This window comes from Ziziphus jujuba, chromosome 12, assembly GCF_031755915.1.
Source record: "Ziziphus jujuba cultivar Dongzao chromosome 12, ASM3175591v1".
Classification (NCBI taxonomy): Eukaryota; Viridiplantae; Streptophyta; class Magnoliopsida; order Rosales; family Rhamnaceae; genus Ziziphus; species Ziziphus jujuba.
This window is the reverse complement of record NC_083390.1, coordinates 12,563,406-12,580,086: the sequence shown is the minus strand read 5'-3', so window position 1 is coordinate 12,580,086 and position 16,681 is coordinate 12,563,406. Positions and strand designations below refer to the sequence as shown.

Here is a 16,681-nt window from a genome sequence, read left to right as displayed (position 1 = left end):
GCTTTTAAATAGGCAAAATAAATTACAAAGCTTTCCTAAATTTGCTAAAAATAATTATGGACGAAAATTAGTGTTTAGGAAACCTAATTTTGATAGGTTTAGGAAACCTAATTTATCTCCTAGTTTTCTAATAAGAATAGGAAAGTAATTTAAAAATCTAATAAAACTAAATTCAGAAAATAAAATAGGCAACATGCCAAAATCCAATCAAGACATAAAATAAAAACTAATATTTTCTAATTATAAAATTCAGCCACTGCCATGTAGGCATATATCATCCTCCACATGGCAAAAGTGCCATGTCACCATATGATGCCACATCACTATCCATGTCATCAAATTGTGCCACATCACCATATTATTGGATTCCATGCGTTAGGCTTTCTTTCATATTGGCATCCTCCGTTCCAATCATATGAACCAATTTTGGTTCATCTTCATTAATGAACTTGCTTTCTTGGGATGTGAACACCTCTTGGATTAAACCATTTAATGCTTCTTTAAACCTCTTTGCTTTTACCCTGGTTATTGGTCTTGTAGAGATTTGAAGTGGCTCTAGGCTCCATCTTGGAATACTCCTGGTCGTCCTCATCATTTCCCTTCTCTTGAAAAGAATTTGTCCTCAAATCATCACCTGCACAAAAAGGAGATAAATTAGCGACATTAAAGGTAGCACTTACATTATACTCACCTGGAAGATATGATTTGTAAGCATTGTCATTAATCCGATCCAGACTTGAAAAGGTCCATCCCCACGTGACATAAACTTTGAATTTTGTAGCTTCGGAAACCTCTCCTTTTTTAAGTGCAACCAAACCCAATCTCCCAGGTTAAACACTATCACAACAAGTCTTAGACATACAAGCTCATTTCGACAAAAATCACACTTTTTAATATTTGCAAATAATCTTTCTTTCCTAAGCACATCTAAAACTATTCTAAGATGCCCTACATGCTCTTCTAAACTCCTACTATGTACAAAGATATCATCAAAGTACACAACCACAAACTTTCCAATGTAAGCACGCAAAACATGATTCATAAGTCTCATAAAAGTACTAGAGGCATTAGTTAACCCAAATGGCATAACCAACCACTCATACAAACTGTGCTTTGTTTTTAATGCTGTTTTCTATTCATCATCTTCCCTTATGCGAATTTGATGATAACCACTTTTAAGATCAATTTTTGAAAACATGCATGCACCATACAATTTATCAAGCATATCATCTAACCTAGGAATAGGATGACGATATTAGATAGTTATATTATTAATAGCCCTACAATCTACATATATTCTCCATGTTCCATCTTTCTTAGGGACTAATAACACAGGTACAGCACATGGACTCATGCTTTCTCTAATATATCCCTTCTCAAGCAATTCACTTACCTGCCTTCGAAGTTCCTTTGTCTCCTCGGGATTACTCCTATAAGCTGGTTAGTTTGGTATTTTTGATCCTAGAACAATATCAATTTGATGTTCGATCCCTCTAATCGGTGGTAACCCACTTGGAATCTCCTTGGGAAAGACATCATCGAACTCCTATAAAACAAAAACAATGGAACTGGGCAAAACAAATTCATCAGCATTAGTTAAATGATTCATATATCTTTCTTTGTACATCATTACAATCATAGGCTTTTTACAATAAAAAAGCTTCTTTCCACTCTTTTTCTTTTCTTTTTCACTCACACTCTCAGCCTCACCACTCTTTTTCTTCTCTTGGTGGTTGGATATAGTTTGATTTTGTTGTTGTTCAGCTTCTCTCCTCCTTTCTAAAGCCAATTGATCATCAAAAACCTGTTTAGGAGTCATTGGCATAAGCACCATTCATTTACCCTTAAAGTTGAAGACAACCTTATTAGTACGACCATGATGATTAGTATCTCTATCAAATTGCCACGGACGACCTAAAAGCAAATGACCAGCTTGCATTGGTACCACATCACAAATAACCTCATCTTTATAATCACCAATAGAGAATGCAATCTTCACTTGCCTATTCACCTTTAACTCTCCACAATCATTAAGCCATTGTAGCTTATATGGTTCTGGATGCTTCATAGTGGGTAAACCTAGTTTTCCAACCATAGTAACACTAGCAATAATATTATTAGTACAACTCCCACCATCCATAATCATACTACATACCCTATCCTTGACTTTGCACCTAGTATGAAAGATGTTCTCCCGTTGCACTTCCTTCTCATCTTTATACACAGTTAAAGCTGTTCTAGCAACCAATGACAAGTCCCCACCAACTGGATACTTGTAATCTCCTTCATCTTCATCACCAATGGTGGCATGGATTCATTTTCTGATTCTTCCTCTTCAGTTTTAATGTCTCCACTTTCCCGAATCACCATGACCCTCTTATTTAAACATTAACTTACAATATGACTGTTAGGTCTAAAATATTGATGATTTTATGCCATATTTATAGCTTAATATTTGTTAGTTTGTGTTAATTTGTTATGGAAAGATACTTAATTATGTATTTTTCTTAATCTAGGTAAAAGAGGAAGAATTTTAAGAAAACAACCATAAAGATGGATTCCTTGGGTCGAATTATGGTGGGAAGCAAGATTTGAGCTTGAACGGACTAAGCATTAAAAAGATTCCAAAAAGATACCTTGAAGATTCCATAAAGATTCTATCGAGAATTTTATGGTGGAAGTGGATGTCATATGAATCATCACAATTTGAGGATTTCAAATGTCTCGTTAGTTTTGGATTTCGAGGTGCGAGCAAAGAGTTATCATCATTTAAAGTTTGGAATTTATAAAAGGGAATATTCTAGTTAAATCTCCACCATTGATCAAAAGAGGGAATCAAGACAATTTGAGGGCCAGGATAAAAACAAGTGGCAATAATTGGTTAATTTACCCTTAATGAAGCATGTGACATGACATGTGCCTCATTAATGATTGGCTTGAAAGGCTCAAACTTAAACAAAGATGGCCTAAATCATGTTCTTAGTAATGCATTCACCTAGGATTTCGTCTCAAGCAATAATCAAGCAAGTTCTAGAGTTCAATTAATAATAAAGTACTCCAATTCATGCAAATCTTTTTCAAAACACAATCTAAATTATGCATTATTGATTATGTGCTCAAAATTTATTGAAAGTAACAATATGCGAATATAATTTCAAGCATTTAAGCATACACAAAAACAAATCCACCATCTAAAAACTAATTTATTTTCAATCATAGTCTTATCATTGGCTCATTAAAGTACTTAAGAAAACACCACAAAAATAATTTTTTTTTTATTTTTTTTTATAATAATGAAGGAAAATAAAAACTAAAACTAACATTTTTGAAAACATATAAAAACACTTAAATGGACAAGATTTAAAAGATGCAAAGCATGCTTTTCATCCCCAAACTTAAAATGAACAATGTCCTCATTGTGAAAAACATAAAATAAAGCAAAAGTAAATAAAAGGTAAAGAATACTCCCCTTTGAAGACATGGAATATTCCTCGTAATGTGAAAAAAATTTTATGTACTCCAATGCATATTAAAGATGGTTATACTCCAAAAACCTAACTTTAGACTTGAAATTCTCAACATTCGTCTTTTGCTCTTTTACACCTAAACATCTTAAAACCTTGCAAAAACTCAAACAAAACACATCAAAACAACCTAAAAACAAGAAAACCACTAAAAACGACTAAAATAAATAGATAAATATAAGGTAAAGAAAGAAATTTGGGTTGCCTCCCAAGAGCGCTTGTTTAAAGTCATTAGCTTGACTCCTCCCTTTAACTTAATTAAGATCATCCAAGTAGAGGCTAATCTCAAGCACTCCACCTTCATAATATGGCTTCAACCACTGCCCATTCACCTTAAAACTTTCATGTCCCGGTTTGGTGATTTCAATTGCTCCACTTGGAAACATTTGTACAATATCATATGGTCCACTCCATCTTGATCTTAATTTACCTGGAAACAATTTAAGTCTAGAGTTATAAAGAAGTACCTTTTGTCCAACAGGAAAGTTCCTCTTTTTAATCATCTTGTCGTGCCATCTCTTTGTCTTTTCTTTGTAAATCTTTGCATTCTCGAAAGCATCCATCCTAAATTCTTCAAGTTCATCCAATTGCAATAGCCTATTCTTGCCCACAGCCTTTTGATCAAAATTGAGAAACTTGGTTGCCCAATATGCTTTATGCTCCAATTCCACAGGAAGATGACATTCCTTACCAAAAACCAGTTTATACGGAGAAGTACCAATGGGGGTCTTGTAGGCGGTCCGGTATGCCCAAAATGCATCATCTAGCTTTAAGCTCCAATCGTTTCTTGAAGCATTGACCGTCTTCCCGAAAATCCTCTTTATTTCCCTATTTGAAATTTCTACTTGCCCACTAGTTTGTGGGTGGTAAGGAGTAGCAATTTTATGTCTAACACCATATTTAGCAAGAAGGGATTCAAATTGTTTGTTGCAAAAATGAGTGCCACCATCACTAATGATTGCTCGGGGTGTACCAAATCTAGTAAATATGTATTTTTTAAAAACTTTCACTACAACTCGTGCATCATTAGTAGGTAGTGCACTAGCTTCAACCCATTTAGAAACATAATCCACAGCAACTAAAATATATTTATTACCACAAGAAGAAGGAAAAGGACCCATGAAATCAATACCCCAAACATCAAACAATTCTACCTCAAGGATATTCTTCAAAGGCATCTCATTCTTCCTTGATATGTTCCCGGTTCTCTGGCACCTATCACACCCTTACACATAAATATTAGTATCTTTAAACATAGATGGCCAATAAAATCCAGAATTTAAAATTTTTGCTATGGTTTTTTTGTTCCCAAAATGCCCCCCATACTCACTAGAATGACAACTTTTAATAATGGACATTGTCTCTTCTCTAGCAACACACCTCCTAATTATACCATCGGCACACTTCTTAAAAAGATAGGGGCCATCCCAAAAGTAATACCTACTTTCCTTAAGAAACTTATGCTTTTCATATGGTTTTTCCAAACTAGGCGGCATAACATTAGTAACCAAATAATTAACAATGTCAGCATACCAAGGTACATCAAACATACCATCAACCTTAAACACTTTCTCATCTGGAAAACACTCTTCTATATCTCTTTCTTCTTTTTCCTCACTCAATTCCAACCTAGACAAGTGATCAGCTACTAGGTTTTCTACTCCTTTTTTATCCAAAATTTCTAAGTCAAACTCTTGAAGTAACAAAACCCATCTAATTAACCTAGGTTTAGACTCTTTCTTACTCATGAGGTACTTAATTGCACTATGATCGGTATAGACAATGGCAATGGCAAGCATCTCTTTCTCAGTAGTAGCATAATTAAGTTGAGCATCATTCAAAGTTCTAGAAGCATAATAAATAACATGCAGTTTTTTATCTTTCCTTTGTCCCAAAACAGCTCCTATAGCATAATCACTAGCATCACACATAATTTCAAAAGGTAGATTCCAATTAGGAGTACACATAATGGGAGCACATATTAATTTTTCTTTCAAAAGATTAAAAGCATGCATGCATTCATCATCAAAAACAAAAGGAACATCTTTATTCAACAAGTTACAAAGAGGTTTAGTTATCTTGGAAAAATCCTTAATAAATCTCCTATAAAAGCCCGCATGCCCAAGAAAACTCCTAATACCTCTTATTGAAGTCGGTGGAGGCAATTTCTCTATAACTTCTATTTTAGCTTTATCTACCTCAATTCCCCTTTTAGAAATCTTATGACCTAAAACTATGCCCTCTTGAACCATAAAGTGACATTTTTCCCAATTAAGCACAAGATTCATTTCTTTACACCTTAGAAGAACCCTAGATAAATTTTGCAAGCAAGAGGTAAAAGAATCACCAAATACACTAAAATCATCCATAAAGATTTCAATGATATCTTCTACCATATCCGAAAAGATGGACATCATACACCTTTGAAAGGTTGCAGGTGCATTGCATAAACCAAAAGGCATCCTTCTATAGGCAAAAGTTCCATAAGGACAAGTAAAAGTAGTCTTTTCTTGATCATCAGGGGCAATAGCTATTTGATTGTAACTGCTATAACATTTAATCAATGAATGGCAAAGGAAAACAATAATATTCCTTACCGGCTAACCTTTCTAACATTTAATCAATGAATGGCAAAGGAAAATGGTCTTTTCTAGTGGCCTTATTAAGCTTCCTATAATCAATACACACTCTCCACCCAGTAACTAACATAGTAGGAATAAGCTCACTCTTATCATTCTCTTGCACATTCATCCCACCTTTCTTAGGAACTACTTGAATAGGACTTACCCAATTACTATCCGAAATAGGACAGATAATCCCGGCATCTAAAAGCTTTAAAATCTCACCATGAACCACTTTCTTAAGATTAGGATTAAGCCTCCTTTGATGTTCTACAGTCGGTTTATGGTCTTCCTCCATAAGTATTTTGTGCATACAAATAGAGGGGCTAATACCCTTACTATCAGTTATAGTCCAACCTAATGCAGTTTTATGTTCTCTTAAAACTTCTAAAAGTTTGGCTTCTTGGTCCTCACTAAGGGCGGATGAAATTATTACCGGAAGGGTATTATTAAATCCTAGAAAAGTATATTTTAAATGACTAGGTAGTGGCTTCAAATCAATTATAGGTGGGTGCTCCACACTCGGTATCTTTCTAGGTCCACTCTCACCTAAATCCTCAAACTTTCCAACATAATCTACCTCACAGTGGGTGGCTATATCTATGATGTTACACTCTTGTTTTTCTTCTTCTGTACATGGTCCAAATAACTCACTCAATCCTAAGGGATCTAAATTACTTTCCTTTGCCATATCATTTACCAATTCATCACATGCATCAACAAGAAAGTAGCAAGAAATTTCATCAAGATTAGGAAATTTAACAACATTAGGGATTTGAAAACTTGCCTCCTCATTGAGTACTCTAAGGGTTACTTGCCTTTGTTGTACATCAATTAAGGCACGTCCGGTTGCAAGAAATGGTCTTCCAAGAATGATTGGAATGTTGTCATCTTCCTCCATATCAAGTATCACAAAGTCTGCAGGGAATATGAACTTGTTTACTTTTACAAGTACATCCTCCAATATTCCCCTTGGCCTTTTTATGCTTCGATCTGCCATTTGAAGAGTCACTGTGGTAGGCTTCACATCTCCCACTCCAAGCTTCCTGTAAATGCTATATGGCATCAAATTAATGCTAGCACCTAAATCACAAAGAGCCATAAAATTATAATGTCCAATGTTACACGGGATATCAAAGCTTCCTGAATCTTTTAACTTGGGTGGAATCCTATGGTGTAACCTAGCACTACTCTCCTCACTCAAAGCTACTAACTCATAATTCTCCCACCTCCTCTTGTTTGACAATATCTCCTTCAAAAACTTAACATAGGAAGGCATTTGTTCTAAGGCATCTATGAAAGGGATATTTACATGCAATTGCTTAAATACATCAAGAAACTTTTTAAATTGATTATCTAACTTTGCATTCCTAAACCTAGATGGGAAAGGTGGAGGTGGGGTTTTCTTGTAGGCTTGATTCTTCTCCTCATTTTCGTTGTGCTTGTCAATAGGTTTGGTCAGGTAAGGTGCTGGTTCAACTTTCTTTGATCCAATTGGTGAGCTCTCGGCCTCTCTTACATGTGGTGGTATGTACTTTGTTGGTGGAGACTTCATGGCATCACTTAAACCTTCATCTTTTCTCCTATAAGCCTCATTATGCTCCACATTTGATTTTGAGTTGTCATGTGTGACCAAGTGTGATGTTGAGTCTATAGGTCTCTCTTCATCTTGATCATCAAGAATTACCATCCCTTTGTCACTTTCTTTAGGCCCGGCTACTTGCTTTCCACTTCTTAATGTAATGGCTTGAACCTGCTCCTTTGGGTTCTTCTCCGTTTGGCTTGGCAAAGTTCCTTGACTTCTTTGGAATTGAGTTGCTAATTGACCTATTTGGTTCTCCAAGCTTTTGATTGCAGCCATTTGGTTGTTGAACATTTGACTATGGTTTGTCAATTCTTGCTCAGTTCTCTGCATGAAAGAATTAGTATTATTAGATAACTGTTGCAAGGATTGTTCAAGTGAAGAAAATTGAGTTTGAGCTTGAGAAGAATTTTGATTTTGATGTGCAAGTTGCGGCTTTTGGTAGAATGGAGATTGGAATTGTTGTCTTTGAAACCCTCCACTTTGTCCTTGATTAGATCCTTGCTGGTTGTTGTTAGACCATGAAAAATTTGGATGGTTCCTCCATCCTGGATTATATGTGTTAGAATATGGATTGTTTTGTTGCTTTTGGAAGTTCCCTACAAAATTAACATCATCAGAAGCAAAGGGATTTCCAACTTGGTAATCCACACTCTTATGATCATGAGCACCACATAAATCACAAAATAAAAAATTATTAGTAGATTGGATAGAATTCACCCCTATTTGACCAAATTGAGTGTTCAAGGTCTTCATGAATTGGGTTACAAGTTGAGCTCCTAAGTTGTTAATATCAACGTCTTCCACGGCCTTTACTTGACTTCTTCCATTTAGTCTCCTCTCACTTGGATATTGGTAGTTATTATGGGCCATCTCTTCAATTAATTCAAATGCTTCTGATTGCCTCTTCTTCATTAAAGAACCTCCTGCAGCTGCATCTACCAATTGTTTGTTACCATAATCTAGACCATTATAGAAAATCTGTACCTGTATCCATGTTGGAAAACCATGGTGTGGGCATCTTCTTAATAGTTCCTTGAAGCGCTCCCATGCATCATACAAAGTCTCTTGGTCCTATTGACAAAAATTGTTTATATCACTTTTCAATTTTGCGGTCTTTGATGGAGGAAAGAATTTGTCTAGTAATTTTGTCTCCATAGCATCCCATGTAGTGATAGTACCTGCAGGTAAAGAATTTAACCACACTTTTGCCTTGTCTCTAAGAGACCAAGGAAAAAGTCTTAATCGAAAAGCATCATCAGAAACACCATTTTGTTTAGACATATCACACAATTGAAGAAAACTAGAAATATGCATGTTTGGATCTTCATGAGGCAAACCACAAAATTGAACATTATTAAGCAAAGAAGTAGTAGATGCTTCAATTTTAAAATTGTTTGCTTCAATGGGTGGTCTCCTTATGCAAGACAAATCACCAACTTTCTTGTGAGCAGCATACTCGCATATGGGCAAATCATCTTCTCTTTGGTTGGCCATTGCTCCTTCTTGAGTTCCTTGGTCTATACGTACCCAAGTACCCCTTATGGCTTGTTTTCTAGGTGCTGGTTTATTTTCTAAGTCAACTCCCTCCTTGAACTCTTGATCACCACTATGACTCATACACAACACCTAATTCCTAAACAGAGAGCAAGTAAAATAAATTAGAAAGAAAATTAGAAAATTGAACAAGAAAAAAAGTAATAAATAAATAAATAAATAAGTTATTAGAATTCTAATGTTGCTAACTAATCTAACAATTAAAATCAATTAGCAATAAAGAAAAACAAACTAACACTTAACTAAAAGATAAATGAAAATAACTCTAGGAAATAATGAACCAAACGAATTGAATGCAAAAAAATTAAACCCTTTTGTGCAGGTATGCTTTTAAAGTAAACAATTATGCCAAACTAAAATTTCAACTAAAAGTAAGCTAAACCTAATCTTATTCAACCAAACAAATAAAAAAAAATAATACTAAAATCCCTAAGTATGCTAGACTTGTAACCTAAGCACCAATAAATTAAAAACACAATTTTGGCTTCAAGTACGACAAAATAAGTATTAAAAATTCAAAGCAAGTTGGCCAAACAAGCAAAGAATTAAAACCCTAGCATGCAACACTAAAACCAAAATTAAGAAACAAATATAAAAATTTAAAATAAGAAAACAATGATCAAAGTACTACTAAACCCAATCCGAATTAATATTAATGCCTTAATCCCGGCAACGGCGCCAAAAACTTGAGGCACATGTCATGTCACATGCTTCATTAAGGGTAAATTAGAGTAATTAACTATTTTTTTAGGAGGAATTAGATAAAAGGAAAGTAGTAGAGAGCAAGTAATATACAGTTTCCTTTTTACACATGAAATTCGTCCAACCCTTTTCATGGCCTAAAAAAGGTATCTTCCAAGACTCCCACATTGAAAATAAAGAGAGAAAAAGATTCCCAAGGTCCTATATATATAGCCCCCACCACATTGAAGGAAGATATACAAGTAGAGAGTTATTTAAGAGCTTTTAGGAGGTTTAAATAGAAACAAACCAAATTTTGGGAGTTTCTAAGATTCTCTTAAGGGTTCTAGGGTTTTAAAGTTTTAGAGTTTTAGAAGATCAATTGGAGAGCTTGGAGGAGGCAGAGAGACGTGGGTTTGCTTGGAGAAGAAGGCTACGACTTTGAGAGCTCTTGGAGGAGAATTTCTTCAATAGTTGTTATTCTCTTTTCCTTTCTCTTTAATTGTGAATCTAATTATTTTTAATTATGGATGTTGAAATTATCTTTACCATGAACTAATTTTCATAGCTAGGGCTATGATGCAGCCCTAACTATGAAGGTTTAATTATTTTAATATATGTTGAGTTTTATTTAATTAGCAATATGTTTTGTTAATAAATCATTGGTATACTTAATGCTTTCATAGGCTGGAAGGAATGAATGATTTTAATAATATTTGAGCTTGGAAAAGGATAATATTATGGATCTCCAATGATTTACATAAATGCATAATTGATTGGAAAATAGTTATGTCTCATGCCATATTATTTGCTTAATCTATGCTTGATGAATTTGCATGATTTAATTTATAAGCCGGAAGGAATAAATTAGGTTATGTGAATATTATCATTTGTGAGTGGAAACTATTTTTGATTAATTTTGTGATTAAGTGTGGTTAACAAAATTACTAGTTAATTAAATTCACATATTTAAGTAATTAAATTGGAATAGTTAGTGGTGAAATCAAATGCCCTAGTATTCATAATTATTCAATTCTCTCTCTTACTTGAAATTGATCTAATTTTAATTGATTGCTTTTGTTTAAGTTTATTTAGTTTTCAATTGCCATCTTAAATTTTAGTTCAAATATTATCAAAACCTAATTATCTTTGGTATTTAATTCTTAATCCCTTGGGTACGACAACCCTATTTGTCCACTTTATTACTTGAAAACGATTCGTGCACTTGCGAGTTGATTTTACACATCAATGACCCCTGCCTTGACATTTAAAGTACATGATATCTCAAAATCTAGTTGAAGATGAATCGAATTTAGTTACTTGCTTGGATGAGGATGGTTCAGCCTTAACTTCGAATTTAGGCCGTGTGGTGGCTTTATCTTCAAACTTGGGCTGATTGGGTTTCAATGTGGTTGGGCTTGCTTTCTAAGTATTTTGAGCAATACTATGTCTTGTGGTACCCTTCCTCTTGAGTTGTTGCTCTCCTTTGATGGCCATGTGCAACATCTCCTCAATCTCCACATAATGATGCAAGTCCACTTGATTTGCTATTTTCCTATTCAAACCAACCAAGAAACATACCATTGTAGCCTCCCTATCCTCCTCAACATTGGCCCTCATCATAAGGATTTTCATCTCCTTATAATAGTCCTCCACACTCTTATTTTCTTGAGACAAGCTTTGTAGTTTCTGAAAAATGCTTCTATAGTAATGGCTAGGTACGAAATGCTTCCTCATCAAAGCCTTCATCTCCTCCCATGTATCTATAGGTCTTTGACCTACTCGACTCCAAGAAATTGTCATTTTATCCCACCATCCAATAGCATAGTCCGTGAATTCAACAGCGGCTAATTTAACCTTTTTAGCCTCGGAGTAGTTCTGACAGTCAAATACCATCTCAATTCTCTTCTCCCACTCGAGATATACTTCTGGATCATTTTTACCTTGGAATGATGGTATTTTCATCTTAATTCCTCCAGTCATTGCCTCGGTCTAACCTCTCACTCCCATGGAATTGATTGGTTCCCGAACCAATGTCTCCGAACCAATGTCTTCTTCTTCTTCCTCATAGTCATCTCCCAGTTGTTCCCAATCTACCCTTCTTGGAATATCTCTTCCTTTACCACGTCCATGAGCAAACCTTTGTGTAGGTCGTTTTTGTGGCGTTTGGATTGATGATTCCATCCTATCCAACCTATCATGGATCTGCCCCATCTCCAACCGTAGTGCTTTTTGTAGTTCTCCCACCATGGCTTGAATGTACAACTTCGGATCAGCCACACCTGAAGTTTCATCCATGATTTCTTTGCTTTTGTCTTGTGACATGATTTTTCTGCAAAACTTGTTAGTAAAAAGGACCTCACAACACTCCCTCACGTGTTTTTGGTCAAACTCAAGGTCTCAATTCACTCGTGTTTGCACTCTAGTTATAATTCGGCTTTTACCCTCTATAATTCTCACCTCTCTTGCCTTTTACCACTCTAGTAATTCTATTTGATTCTTTGCAAACTCATTCCAAACTAAAAAAAACTAGCAAGTAACAATCCAAATAGACCTACCAAACAGTTATGAAAATAAGGCTACAAGACAAATAGAATGAAAAGTGACAAGAAAAAGGCAACGATGAAAGCTCAACAAGAAATTTGACACAAACAAAAGAAATTAGAATGTGAGGAACAAATTGGAATGAGATTTGCAAAGTGGAATTAGTGAATATTCAACAAACCTTATTTTCGGTATTGATTTTGGCTTTTTTTTGTGCTCCTCAAATCAACCAAAAAAAAAAAAAATTTCATGACCTGGTTTCTCTTGAAATCTCAATAATTCAATGCCACAAATCACAAGAACAAAAAAGAAAAATTTAAGAATGAATTTTTGTTTTTGTTTTTTTTTTTAAATACGATCTGAACAGAATGAATGAAGAAGAACACAAAAAACAAAATGCAAAGAAAAACGCAGCAACCCAAACGCAAAGAACAACCAAAGAAATCAAATATGCAATTCTTAACCTAATGCTAAAAATCACCAAAAAAAAAAACCAAGAAAAACAATGAAACAAAAGAAAAGAAATACATAGATCAAACTTGTAATTACAAACTAGCCTTGATACCAAATTGATACGAACCTAGAGCGATCTGCTTCTAAACCCGTAACAAAGATTGAATTAGACCATCTAATTACAAATTATCAATGGAAGACCTCAACCCATTACCTATGTGTGAGGTAAGAACCTTGGTATGGTGAAGACGCCACAATAGGATGCGGAATAACCTATTGATAAGTCAAATTTGAACTCCGTGAGCAAAGCTTGAAAAATTGGATACAGTTCTTAGAGAACCAAGAGAGGTTACTCTCACTTTGAATCAAAACTGTAATCTGAATTTTATTCATGACTTATGTGCCTTTAAATAGGCAAAATAAATTACAAAGCTTTCCTAAATTTGCTAAAAATAATTATGGAATAATTATGGACGAAAATTAGGTTTCTTAATTTTGATAGGTTTAGGAAACCTAATTTATCTCTTAGTTTCCAAATGAGAAGAAGAAAGTAATTTAAAAACCTAATAAAACTAAATTCAGAAAATAAAAATAGGCAACGTGCCAAAATCCAATCAAGACATAAAATAAAAACTAATATTTCCTAATTACAAAATTCAGCCAATGCCATGTAGGCGCATATCATCTTCCACGTGGCAAAAGTGCCATGTCACCATATGATGCCACATCGCCATCCATGATCAAATTGTGCCACATCACCATATTGTTGGATTCCATGCATTAGGCTTTCTTTCATGTTGGCATCCTCCATTTCAATCGTATGAACTAATTTTGGTTCATCTTCAGTAATAAACTTGCTTCCTTGGGATGTGAACACCTCTTAGATTAAGCCATTTAATGCTTCTTTAAACCTCTTTGCTCTTGCCCTGGTTATTGGTCCCATAGAGATTTGAAGTGACTCTAGACTCCATCTTGGGGTACTCCTGGTCATGTCCTCATCATTTGTCATAGAAGGAGAGGAGGGGAAAGTGTACAAGCTTCATAAAGCCTTGTACAGGCTTAAACAAGCTCCAAAAGCTTAGTATGCAAGAATTGATGACTACCTCACTCATGAAGGCTTTTCAAGAAGTGATAATGAGGCTACACTCTATATCAAAGGCAACTCACATGAAGATGCAATGGTATTCTCTCTTTATGTTGGTGATTTGCTTATAACAACAGGTTGCAGTACCAAAGGCATTCAAAATTTAAAAAATAAAGTGATGGAAACCTTCTAGATGTCCGACCTTGGCCTAATGAATTACTTCTAGGTTTGGAGATCAAGCAAATATAAGTAAAGGTAAAATTCTATCTCAAGAAAAAAAATGCTTTGAATTTGCTTGATAAGTTTCAACTAGAAAATGTTAAGATTGTTAACACACCAATGATTCAAAATGGCAAGTTCGAACTAGATGATGGAAGTGAGAAAGTGAATGCTTCGGTTTATAAATGCTTAATTGGTAGCTTATTTTATTTGTGTGCTTCAAGACCTGATATTATGGTTACTGTAAGTGTGCTATCGAGGTTCATGAGTGCACCATCACAAAACCATTACCAAGCTACAAAAAGAGTCCTAAGATATGTAAAGGGCACGGACAACTTTGGAATCCTCTACAAGCTTGGTAATATGTGTGAATTAGTTGGCTATTGTGATAGTGATTGGGCAAGTAACTTGAAGGACATGAAGAGCGCCTCTGGATATTTGTTTATATTTGATTCAGGTTCATTTTCATGGTGTTCACACAAGCAAGGAACCATAGCACAATCAACAGCAAAAGCTGAATGCATCTCGGTAGCAGCAACATCAAACAAAGTAATTTGGTTAAGGAAATTGCTTGATGATTTAGGTTGCAAGCAAACAAATGCAACCACCATTTATTGTGATAACACTTCAACCATTACCATCACCTACAACACAGAAGAACCAAGCACATCCCTATGAAGTACCATAGCATCCATGAGGCTGAAAGAAAAAAAGAAATCAATTTGATGCATTGTTCAACACAAGACCAGCCGGCTGACATTCTCACAAAACCATTGCCAAAAGAAAGACTTCAAATGCTTAGAAATCTTCTTCACATCATGCCTAACATTGCCAAGGAGGAGTGTTAGAGAATCATGACAACTGTTAGCCATGAACCATGCAAACCTGAAACCAACCAAAGAAAACCCGAGACCAAGCTAAAATTCCTTGGCAGAGAAGTCATAACCTAGGTTGCTTTGTATTTTTGCTTGTAAATTCTAGCAATTTTGTGTAATCTAAGCTAGATAAGTTAGTGCACAAAGACATCAAAATGTGTTATTTAAAGTGTATTAGCCAAATCAAGGTTTAAGAAAACTAAGCACCTTGATGACATGGAAAGCACATTGGTGACAAGAATGATGACATAGAAGCTACTTGGTGACATGGAGCTTCATCATTCGACCTTTCTCTCATCCAATGTATGGAAGGACATGGGTCATCATGCATGAGGACTACTTCAATGTGAGGCACCTAATGAGGCAGCAACACTTGTAAACAAATTAAGAAGCATGGTGAAAAGTTACCTTGCACAAGTGATTTGCTTCACTATGAAGGACTTGTTTTGTATTGGTGCTAAAACCGGCCATGGTGTGCTTTCACACCTATTTTGTATGCTATAAGTATGTATTACATCTCAATGAATAAATTGTATTGAATTTTGGAGACAATACCTTAGTTTCCTTTTTGAAACCAAGAGAAACACAAACTGGCCAAAATTGGAAAATTTTTCCAGTAGCTTATTCAAACAAGCTGAGTACATTTAGACTCCAAATCAATTCAAAACTTTGAAAAACCTTGTTCTCTTTATATTAACCTTGCCCCAATCCTTTCAAATTTGTCTCAAGAAAACCTTTTAAATTTGAATTTTAGATTGATTTAACCATATTTGACTAAATTAGACTTTTACTTGGAACCACAATTGACTTTTCTTTATAATGGGATTTGGCTTTAACTTTTGTACCATTGTATAAAGCTCATTGATATGAGTTTAGAGATTAGTTGTGCACTTAAATTTAAGTTGTGATCAAAAAGTTATAATTGTCCCTTGTTGAATTCAATTATCAATATTATATCAATGTCCAAACAAATTTCGAATTTTGTCTATGAGCAACTTAAAGGTCCATATATACCTCATAAGGCATGCCATGGGATTAAGTAAATCCAAAAATAGTGATAATACATCCTAAATAACTGCAAACCTGAGCAGCCTTTCCTCCCTTGTTGGATTTAGCACCATCACCTTAAGACATCCAAAAAGCTGCAAATTGACCCTCAATTGCCAAGATTTAACCCACATGTGTCAAATTATCTTGAAGCCCACCCCATGACGATCCACATTCCAAAGTTTTTTTGGTTCTTTTGGTTCAAAGATGGAGGTAGATTCAGTTCTTTTGGTTCAAGGATAGAAGTTATTTTGAAGATAGAATAGTTTACTATCAAATATGTTTTATTAGATTTCTTTACAAAGAATTTACATTTCTTTCGATGATTACATCAATCTTAGTTGTTACCCCACAAAAGGTAGAGAACTCTTCCCCCATGATTTAAATATGCTTTTTCTACATGACATTTACTTCGTACGATGAGTATTCGATACACACTTCTTATCTTGAATATTTGAAGATCTTCATTCAATTGACTTTACAAATGACGGCCT

General features: G+C 34.8%; 1 non-coding gene across 1 annotated transcript; it reads left to right on the top strand.

The window, feature by feature from the left end:
• Nucleotides 1–8,730: 8,730 nt before the first annotated feature.
• On the top strand, nt 8,731–8,837 carry LOC112492659 (small nucleolar RNA R71). Its single transcript, XR_003057106.3, has one exon. It is a non-coding gene; the product is annotated as a small nucleolar RNA R71 (small nucleolar RNA).
• The last annotated feature ends 7,844 nt before the right edge of the window (nt 8,838–16,681 follow it).